The sequence below is a fragment of the Salmo salar genome, unplaced genomic scaffold (assembly GCF_905237065.1).
Source record: "Salmo salar unplaced genomic scaffold, Ssal_v3.1, whole genome shotgun sequence".
In the NCBI taxonomy this organism is placed as follows: Eukaryota; Metazoa; Chordata; class Actinopteri; order Salmoniformes; family Salmonidae; genus Salmo; species Salmo salar.
Genome location: NW_025550923.1, coordinates 256682 through 267500, shown reverse-complemented (window position 1 = coordinate 267500; position 10819 = coordinate 256682). Strand labels below are relative to the sequence as shown.

Sequence of the window (10819 nt, the reverse complement as noted above, 5' to 3'; positions counted from 1 at the left end):
ACACACACACACACACACACACACACACACACACACACACACAAAGAAATCAGTACCATGGACAACCACGTCATATTTAGCTTACGTTGATTGGACTAAATCGTTTTTTAGTATCTTTTAGTTGTCACTGTATTAGACTAAGCAGAGGTGATTTGATGATGTTGAAATGTTTCAGTTGAAATGGTGCTGGAATAGTGGAGGCAGCGTCTGTTTTCTTTACGACTTGCGGTAATTCTCCATGGTTCTAAATCAATAGTTAAGTACATTTACATTTTAGTCATTTAGCAGACGCTCTTATCCAGAGCGACTTACAGTAGTGAATGCATACATTTCATACATTTTTTTCCCCCCGTACTGGTCCCCCGTGGGAATCGAACCCACAACCCTGGCGTTGCAAACACCATGCTCTACCAACTGAGCCACACGGGACCGAAGTAGTCCGAGAACGTTCGTAAACATTAACTTGCTTGAGCATGTAACTGTTTGTTACATGCAATATGTTTTGTGGACTTCACCGGACAGATGTTGCTCTCCTGCTTTGTGATGAAACAAAGGTGTGATTTAATTTATTCTGCCACTGTGTCTTCTTATTGTCTCTGCCTTTAGGTCTATATATCACAGTGTCAAGGCATATGAACTAACAGGTTATAGAGCAAACAACGCAATTACCACAACACATACAGTACCAGTCAGAAGTTTAGCCACACATACTCATTCCAGGGATTTTCTTAATTTTTTTAAACTATTTTCTACATTGTAGAATAATAGTGAAGACATCAACACTATAAAATAACACATATGGAATCATGTAGTAACCAAAAAAGTGTTAAACAAATCAAAATATATTTTAGATTTATTAAAGTAACCACTCTTTGCCTTGATGGCAGCTTTGCACACTCTTGTCATTCTCTCAACCAGCTTCATGAGGTAGTCACCTGGAATGCATTTCAATTAACAGGTGTGCCTTGTTAAAAGTTAATTTGTGGAATTTCTTTCCTTCTTAATGCGTTTGTGTTGTGACAAGGTAGGGGTGGTAACAGAAGAAGCCCTATTTGGTAAAAGACCAAGTCCATATTATGGCAAGAATAGCTCAAATAAGCAAAGAGGAATGACAGTCCATCATTACTTTAAGACATGAACGTCAGTCAATCTGGAAAATTTCAAGAACTTTGAATGTTTCTTCAAGTGCAGTCGCAAAAACCATCAAGCGCTTTGATGAAACTGGCTCTCATGAGGACAGCCACAGGAAAGGAAGACCCAGAGTACCTCTGCTGCAGAGGATAAGTTCATTAGAGTTACCAGCCTCAGAAATTGCAGCCCAAATAAATGCTTCACAGAGTTCAAGTAACAGACACATCTCAACATCAACTGTTCAGAGGAGACTGCGTGAATCAGGCCTTCATGGTTGAATTGCTGCAAAGAAACCACTACTAAAGGACACCAATAATAAGAAGAGACTTGGTTGGGCCAAGAACCACGAGCAATGGACATTAGATCGGTGGAAATCTGTCCTTTGGTCTGATGAATCCAAATTTGAGATTTTTGGTTTCAACCACCGTGTCTTTGTGAGACGCAGAGTAGGTGAACGGATCTCCATGTGTGGTTCCCACCGTGAAGCATGGAGGAGGAGGTGTGATGGTGTGGGGGTGCTTTGCTGGTGACACTGTCTGTGATTTATTTAGAATTCAAAGCACACTTAACCAGCATGGCTACCACAGCATTCTGCAGCGATACGCCATCCCATCAGGTTTGCACTTAGTCCCACTATCATTTGTTTTCAACAGGACAATGACCCAACACACCTCCAGGCTGTGTAAGGGTTATTTGACCAAGAAGGAGAATGATGGAAAACAGCATCCGATAACCTGGCCTCCACAATCACCCGACCTCAACCCAATTGAGATGGTTAGGGATGAGTTGGACTACAGAATGAAGGAAAAGTAGCCAACAAGTGCTCAGCATATGTGGGAACTCCTTCAAGACTGTTGGAAAAGCATTCCAGGTGAAGCTGGTTGAGAGAATACCAAGAGAGTGCAAAGCTACCATCAAGGCAAAGGGTGAAACCCAGGTACAACCCAAAAGGGTTCTAGCTGTAACCAAACATTTTTCAAAAAAGGTACTCCTATGGGGACAGCGGAAGAACACTTTAAGGTTCTAGATAGCACCTTTTTTTCTAATAGAGCATCCAAAGGGTATGGATACACCTTTAGAGCAGAGTTCTGCAGCATTGGTAAAATATGATCAATACACATGGATCATATAGTTCCTGTAGTGTTTGTAAACACCCTGGAAGGTTGATGAATAACCTGAACCAGATTACTGGCACTGATTACAGTGAGCAGCTTCCTCTTGAGCGGACAGCTTGATGAAAACCAATCTATGTTTAGGTCACCCAGAAAATAGACCTATCTGTTAACATCACACACATTATCATGCATTGCACACATATTATCCAGATAATGAATGTCAGCACTTGTTGGCCTATAGCAACACCCTAAAATAGGAGGCTTTAGATGAGGCAGTGAACCTGCAACCACAACACTTTTAACAGCATTAGACATGAGATCATCTCTAAGCTTTACAGGGATATGGCTCTGAATATATACAGCAACACCTCCATCATAGTCATTCCTGTCTTTTTTGTAGATGTTATATCCCTGTATTGCTACTGCTGTATTATCAAAGGAATTATCTAAGTGAGTCTCAGAGATGGCCAATATATGAATGTTATCAGACTTTCTTTTGCCAGTTATTGATCTCATAAACCTTATTTCAAAGGCTACAGTACATATGATTAATAACATATCGGCTATTTTTAGACCTTTCCAGGTTGACATTGTCCGGCTAATAGAGTCAATCAACAGGGCACGTGTGAGTGTCAGTTGGTGTATGTGATGTGGGGCTGAAGCTTCTGACCCAGAAGCTAGGCTCTCTCACTCCTCCCAGTCTTTTTGGAGGGAGAGTGGACAATGAGCCTGTTGTAGTGGATGTAAGCAATGCCCCCACGCTCTCTGACAGCTTTCACGGCTGGGATAAGTTATTTCCGCCTCTGGTGTACAGCTTACGAGAAGTCCTCATTAAGGAAGATGTTTTGTTCATCTCAAGTTCTTGGCTCTCTTCAGAACAGCCATCTATCTTGTCCTTAAACCTCAGGAATCTGACCACTATCGTCCTGTGACTGTCTCCTGGGCTGGTTACAGGTTTTCCAGACCTGTGGGCGAGGCTCCACCTCAATCTTCCCATGATCCATCTGCAGCTTTTAAAGTGATAATTTGTCTTCCTTTCTCCTCAGACTTGTCCCAGTGATGTAAAGACTCTGGTATGCCATCCACAACGATGTTATTTCTCCTGGATTGTCCCTCTAGATATTTTCCCCAGCCGTCTCTAATAATGATTCCACAGACAGTGCTGATGTCATCACACGTGAACTTACAGTTTGTTGTCATCTTGCTGCAAGTCTCTTTCAGGACATCCAGCTCTCCCTGCAAGAACTGCAAACTGTTCTTAATGTCCTGGACCTCGCTGGTCAGATCATCCATTCTTTTTTTGTATTTGGAAAAGTTCTTGGAAGCTATTTTCCTGTTGTTGTAACATCTGCTTGAAGACATATTTTCGGTCGTTTAAAAGATAATCCACCTGTGAAAGAGAGACACTACTGTCCTCAGTGTTATTCCCACCGGCTTTGGTTTTGGATGCCATGGTAGCAACGTAGGCTAATGTTGGTACTCCACGCAGTTCCAGACAGGACAGGTCGCAAGGCAGATGGAAACAGCAATAAACAGCAGGGATTTAGACAGCCACAAGCCTGGGACAATACGCGGCCCCAGCCACAAAGGCTAACCACGTCGCGGGCTGTGTTCAAGCTTTCAGGAAACCTTCCTAGCTTGATAGCTAGTTAGCAGCTAGGCTAGCTGCTAAGCCAAGCAGCTCTATAGACTTTTGGAGATCCCAGGACAGATAGTGGTGGTCCCAGCAACTGATGCTAACCGCGTTGCGGGATCCCCCTCTCAAAATGTAGCTAGTAACCAAACTTCATCAATAGAACCCCTTTTCAGAGACTTTCATAACAACAAACTGAGCTCGGATGGAGTTCGTTGGTCCCCAGTGGTGAATGAGGTGTGTTTGTCCGGGGCTTCGAAATGTGTACTGTGTCCGTGTTTCAGGTGAGTGTACCTTTGTCACAGCTGTCTCCATAGTAACCAGGTGGGCAGATGCACACCCCTGGACTCATACACAGTCCACCATTCAGACACCTGGGAGAGCAGAGGGCTGGGGGGGAGAGTGGAGGAGGACAGGAGAGGAGAAAAATCTACGTCAGGAACCTCAAGTGTTTAATTTTACCTTCAGCTGCTAAACCTTCACCCCTCAACACTCATTTAATTCACCTTCAGCTGCTTGTAAACCTTCACCCCTCAACACTACATTCATTTAATCCACCTTCAGCTGCTTGTAAACCTTCACCCCTCAACACTACATTCATTGAATTCACCTTCAGCTGCTTGTAAACCTTCACCCCTCAACACTACATTCATTTAATTCACCTTCAGCTGCATGTAACCCTTCACCCCTCAACACTACATTCATTTAATCCACCTTCAGCTGCATGTAACCCTTCACCCCTCAACACTACATTCATTTAATTCACCTTCAGCTGCTTGTAACCCTTCACCCCTCAACACTACATTCATTTAATTCACCTTCAGCTGCTTGTAAACCTTCACCCCTCAACACTACATTCATTTAATTCACCTTCAGCTGCATGTAAACCTTCACCCCTCAACACTACATTCATTGCGATAATGAATGTTTCACTTAGCTCTGCCTGTAGAAGCCACTAAAGAGCCTAAGTACTGTTGAGTCTTTGCCAAGAATGAATATCGTAATCACAATGTCTCAAGACCCGTCGACACCAAAATAAAAACGCAGGCGTTTCCACAGACCACTTCTCTTAAATCCATGGTGTACTCTAGGTGCCTCAAAGCCTCTACACGGTCCACGTAACGGATGTTCCTCTGCATGGCTCTCTACGTAGTTCTACCTACTTTTTTGCGGCTTCATTTTTTGGGGGGAAAAGCGACTCAAAAAGGAGCTCCGTAGCCCTGTTTGAGTAGACTGTGAAATCCCTGTGGAGAATCCTTACTGTTCATATGATACAAAGACACAAAAACATTTTTCTCCACCCCCTCAGTCAGTCTGTAGCTGGACAGAGTCTCTCTCTAACCTCTTTAAAGTCTTAAATAGATGGAACACATGGTCGTTGCCACCCAACCTGCCTGCCTGCTGACACTGACAGGATTGTTTTTCTGTCCTGGAAAACATTTCAGAGAAATTTGCTCTCCATTTAACTAGTCTGGATGGAGCCTGTTTAACCAGTGCTTTGTAATTTCCATGATGTTTTTAGTTGTGGTGCCTTGAGGCAACGTTAAGCTACCACAAGCATAACCTTTTTACAGATTCATTAATACATTTAAATGCAATGCGGTGGTTGTGTTGTTGTCTGAAAATGATAGGCCTGTCTGAGCAGGACTGGTGTGTCATAACTGTGAAACAACACACAACCTAATCTCTTTCTCTAGTCATTCATTTCATAAGGTTTCATCCTTTTTGTTGTGGAGACATTCCAGGAACTAAAGAAGATATTCCAACTAGCATTGATGTGGGCCAAGTAGAAGGAAAAAAAACACAAGAAAATCATTTTAATTTCATTCTATAGAAGGAGCAAATCAAGCTATTGTGTTTGCTGTGTACTGTACATCATTACGGTAATGATGGAAGATAGATGGAATGGCTTGGATGTACAGATGAGACTAAACGCACCTTTCTCACAGTGCGGCCCGTAGAAACCATCCTGGCACTCACACACCTGTCTCTCGTTGCAGAACCCACCGTTACGACAACCACCTGGACATTTAGCTGTGGAGAGAGAGAGAGAGAGAGAGGGAGAGAGAGAGAGGAGGGGAGAAGAGAGAGAGGAGGGGAGAAGAGAGAGAGAGAGAGGAGGAGAGAGAGAGAGAGAGAGAGAGAGGAGGGGAGAAGAGAGAGAGAGAGAGAGAGAGAGAGAGAAAACACGTGAGAAGAGAAAAATAACAAGGTTGAGATGAATGAATGGCTAGTGTCCTCCCTCCCTTCTTTCCTTTCTTCCTCCCTTCATTCCTTCCTTCCTTCCTTCCTTCTGTTCTTCCGTCCTCCCCCTTCCCCCTCTCTCTGACACTATCCATAGCCTGCCATCTCAGAAGACCACTTCAAGGGAACCACATTCCACTACAGTGCAGTGAGATGCCATGGACTTGCATCCCAAATGGCACCCTATTCATACATCCAAATGGCGCCCTTATGGGCTCTGGTCAAAAGTTTAGAGTTCCACAACAGGGCCTGGTTCAAAGCAGACTGAATACCATCTCCCTATAACAGGGCCTGGTTCAAAGCAGACTGAATACCATCTCCCTATAACAGGGCCTGGTTCAAAGCAGACTGAATACCATCTCCCTATAACAGGGCCTGGTTCAAAGCAGACTGAATACCATCTCCCTATAACAGGGCCTGGTTCAAAGCAGACTGAATACCATCTCCCTATAACAGGGCCTGGTTCAAAGCAGACTGAATACCATCTCCCTATAACAGGGCCTGGTTCAAAGCAGACTGAATACCATCTCCCTACAACAGGGCCTGGTTCAAAGCAGACTAAATACCATCTCCCTATAACAGGGCCTGGTTCAAAGCAGACTGAATACCATCTCCCTATAACAGGGCCTGGTTCAAAGCAGACTGAATACCATCTCCCTATAACAGGGCCTGCTTCAAAGCAGACTGAATACCATCTCCCTATAACAGGGCCTGGTTCAAAGCAGACTGAATACCATCTCCCTATAACAGGACCTGGTTCAAAGCAGACTGAATACCATCTCCCTATAACAGGGCCTGGTTCAAAGCAGACTAAATACCATCTCCCTACAACAGGGCCTGGTTCAAAGCAGACTGAATACCATCTCCCTATAACAGGGCCTGGTTCAAAGCAGACTGAATACCATCTCCCTATAACAGGGCCTGGTTCAAAGCAGACTGAATACCATCTCCCTATAACAGGGCCTGGTTCAAAGCAGACTGAATACCATCTCCCTATAACAGGGCCTGGTTCAAAGCAGACTGAATACCATCTCCCTACAACAGGGCCTGGTTCAAAGCAGACTGAATACCATCTCCCTATAACAGGGCCTGGTTCAAAGCAGACTGAATACCATCTCCCTACAACAGGGCCTGGTTCAAAGCAGACTGAATACCATCTCCCTACAACAGGGCCTGGTTCAAAGCAGACTGAATACCATCTCCCTACAACAGGGCCTGGTTCAAAGCAGACTGAATACCATCTCCCTATAACAGGGCCTGGTTCAAAGCAGACTGAATACCATCTCCCTACAACAGGGCCTGGTTCAAAGCAGACTGAATACCATCTCCCTATAACAGGGCCTGGTTCAAAGCAGACTGAATACCATCTCCCTACAACAGGGACTGGTTCAAAGCAGACTGAATACCATCTCCCTATAACAGGGCCTGGTTCAAAGCAGACTGAATACCATCTCCCTACAACAGGGCCTGGTTCAAAGCAGACTGAATACCATCTCCCTACAACAGGGCCTGGTTCAAAGCAGACTGAATACCATCTCCCTACAACAGGGCCTGGTTCAAAGCAGACTGAATACCATCTCCCTACAACAGGGCCTGGTTCAAAGCAGACTGAATACCATCTCCCTATAACAGGGCCTGGTTCAAAGCAGACTGAATACCATCTCCCTACAACAGGGCCTGGTTCAAAGCAGACTGAATACCATCTCCCTACAACAGGGCCTGGTTCAAAGCAGACTGAATACCATCTCCCTACAACAGGGCCTGGTTCAAAGCAGACTGAATACCAGCGCTCTACAAAACAACATGAAGGAGAAGCCTTTGAGGTGGTACTGGAAGTCAACAGAGCTGTCAAACTATCCTTTCTATTTCTTGAGATCCATCGGCGTTGAGGAACCCTTGTGTGCATCCAAACGGCACCCCTATTCCATATATATATAGTGCACTACTTCTGACCAGAGCCCTATATATAGGGAATAGGGGAGCCATTTGGGACAGTACCTTAACACTGGCACCAGACAACATGTGACCAGAGTCACAATAACAAGACAAAATCTGTGGCCCAAATAGCACCTTATCCCAATTTAGTGCACTTCTTTTGACCAGATCCTATAGGACTCTGATCAAAAGTAGTGCACTATATAGGGAATAGGGTACCATTTGGGATGTAACCAAGTCACACCACGACTCACTGAGACAACAGTTACAGAACAAAATTGGCACGACTTCTCAGACTTGTTCTTTCTTTGACAATTTCCTCCACTGTGTCGACAAACACAAGTGGGTGTCCAGGGAATTTGTGTTTGGTAAGACTTCGGCGAAAGCTGGCACCAATATGGATTCTTGTTTACGTTAAGGAAAACGGATGAAATGGAACGGCCTCCGGTCAAAAGTAGTGCTCTATATAGGGAATAGGGAGCCATTTGGGACGTACCCTCTGTGTTAGAAAGAAGGGTGCTTGTCTCATTCACTTGTGCGATGAGACCCATCTGGAGAAAGAGAAAGAGACGGAGGGATGAGTCTGGTTTCAGTTAGCTCAGGATTCACTCCATCACTCTATCCAACATGAGGAACAGAGGAAGGGATGAGTCTGGTTTCAGTTAGCTCAGGATTCACTCTATCCAACATGAGGAACAGAGGAAGGGATGAGTCTGGTTTCAGTTAGCTCAGGACTCACTGTATCTAACATGAGGAACAGAGGAAGGGATGAGTCTGGTTTCAGTTAGCTCAGGATTCACTCTATCCAACATGAGGAACAGAGAAAGGGATGAGTCTGGTTTCAGTTAGCTCAGGATTCACTGTATCTAACATGAGGAACAGAGGAAGGGATGAGTCTGGTTTCAGTTAGCTCAGGATTCACTGTATCCAACATGAGGAACAGAGGTAGGGATGAGTCTGGTTTCAGTTAGCTCAGGATTCACTCCATCACTCTATCCAACATGAGGAACAGAGGAAGGGATGAGTCTGGTTTCAGTTAGCTCAGGATTCACTGTATCCAACATGAGGAACAGAGGTAGGGATGAGTCTGGTTTCAGTTAGCTCAGGATTCACTCTATCCAACATGAGGAACAGAGGAAGGGATGAGTCTGGTTTCAGTTAGCTCAGGATTCACTCTATCCAACATGCCATTTACCTCTAATGTGAGGTCAATACCACAGGCGTCTACATCTCAAATGGTTCCCTATTTCCTATATAGTGCACTGCTGTTGACCAAGGGCCCACATCAAATTAAAGTTTATTTGTCACGTGCGCCGAATACAACAGGTGTAGACCTTACAGTGAAATGCTGAATACAGGCTCTAACCAACAGTACAAAAAAGGTATTAGGTGAACAATAGGTAAGTAAAGAAATAAAAACAACAGTAAAAAGACAGTGAAAAATAACAGTAGAGAGGCTATATACAGTAGAGAGGTTATATACAGTAGAGAGGTTATATACAGTAGCGAGGTTATATACAGTAGAGGTTATATACAGTAGCGAGGCTATATACAGTAGTGAGGCTATATACAGTAGCGAGGTTATATACAGTAGAGAGGCTATAAACAGTAGAGAGGTTATATACAGTAGAGAGGTTATATACAGTAGAGAAGCTATATACAGTAGAGAGGCTATATACAGTAGAGAGGCTATATACAGTAGAGAGGCTATATACAGTAGAGAGGTTATATACAGTAGAGAGGCTATATACAGTAGAGAGGCTATATACAGTAGAGAGGCTATATACAGTAGTGAGGCTATATACAGTAGAGAGACTATATACAGTAGAGGTTATATACAGTAGAGAGGCTATAAACAGTAGAGAGGCTATATACAGTAGTGAGGCTATATACAGTAGAGAGGCTATATACAGTAGAGAGGTTATATACAGTAGAGAGACTATATACAGTAGAGAGGCTATATACAGTAGAGAGGTTATATACAGTAGAGAGGCTATATACAGTAGAGAGGCTATATACAGTAGAGAGGCTATATACAGTAGAGAGACTATATACAGTAGAGGTTATATACAGTAGAGAGGCTATAAACAGTAGAGAGGCTATATACAGTAGTGAGGCTATATACAGTAGAGAGGCTATATACAGTAGAGAGGTTATATACTGTAGAGAGACTATATACAGTAGAGGTTATATACAGTAGAGAGGCTATAAACAGTAGAGAGGCTATATACAGTAGCGAGGCTATATACAGTAGAGAGGCTATATACAGTAGAGGTTATATACAGTAGCGAGGCTATATACAGTAGTGAGGCTATATACAGTAGCGAGGTTATATACAGTAGAGGTTATATACAGTAGAGAGGCTATAAACAGTAGAGAGGCTATATACAGTAGAGAAGCTATATACAGTAGAGAGGCTATATACAGTAGAGGTTATATACAGTAGCGAGGCTATATACAGTAGTGAGGCTATATACAGTAGCGAGGTTATATACAGTAGAGGCTATAAACAGTAGAGAGGCTATAAACAGTAGAGAGGCTATATACAGTAGAGAGGCTATATACAGTAGAGAGGCTATATACAGTAGAGAGGCTATATACAGTAGAGAGACTATATACAGTAGAGAGGTTATATACAGTAGAGAGACTATATACAGTAGAGAGGCTATAACAGTAGAGAGGTTATATACAGTAGAGAGGCTATAAACAGTAGAGAGGCTATATACAGTAGTGAGGCTATATACAGTAGAGAGGCTATATA

General features: G+C 43.5%; 1 long non-coding RNA gene across 1 annotated transcript in view; it reads right to left on the bottom strand.

Moving 5' to 3' along the window:
- LOC106592950 (wnt inhibitory factor 1) overlaps positions 1-10819 on the bottom strand; it is a 63183-nt gene that overhangs the window by 17875 nt on the left and 34489 nt on the right. The window contains exons 5-6 of the long non-coding RNA XR_006768234.1: positions 5818-5913; positions 4174-4269 (exon numbers count right to left, since the gene is read on the bottom strand). This is a non-coding gene — a long non-coding RNA (wnt inhibitory factor 1). The remainder of the gene's footprint in view (positions 1-4173; positions 4270-5817; positions 5914-10819) is intronic.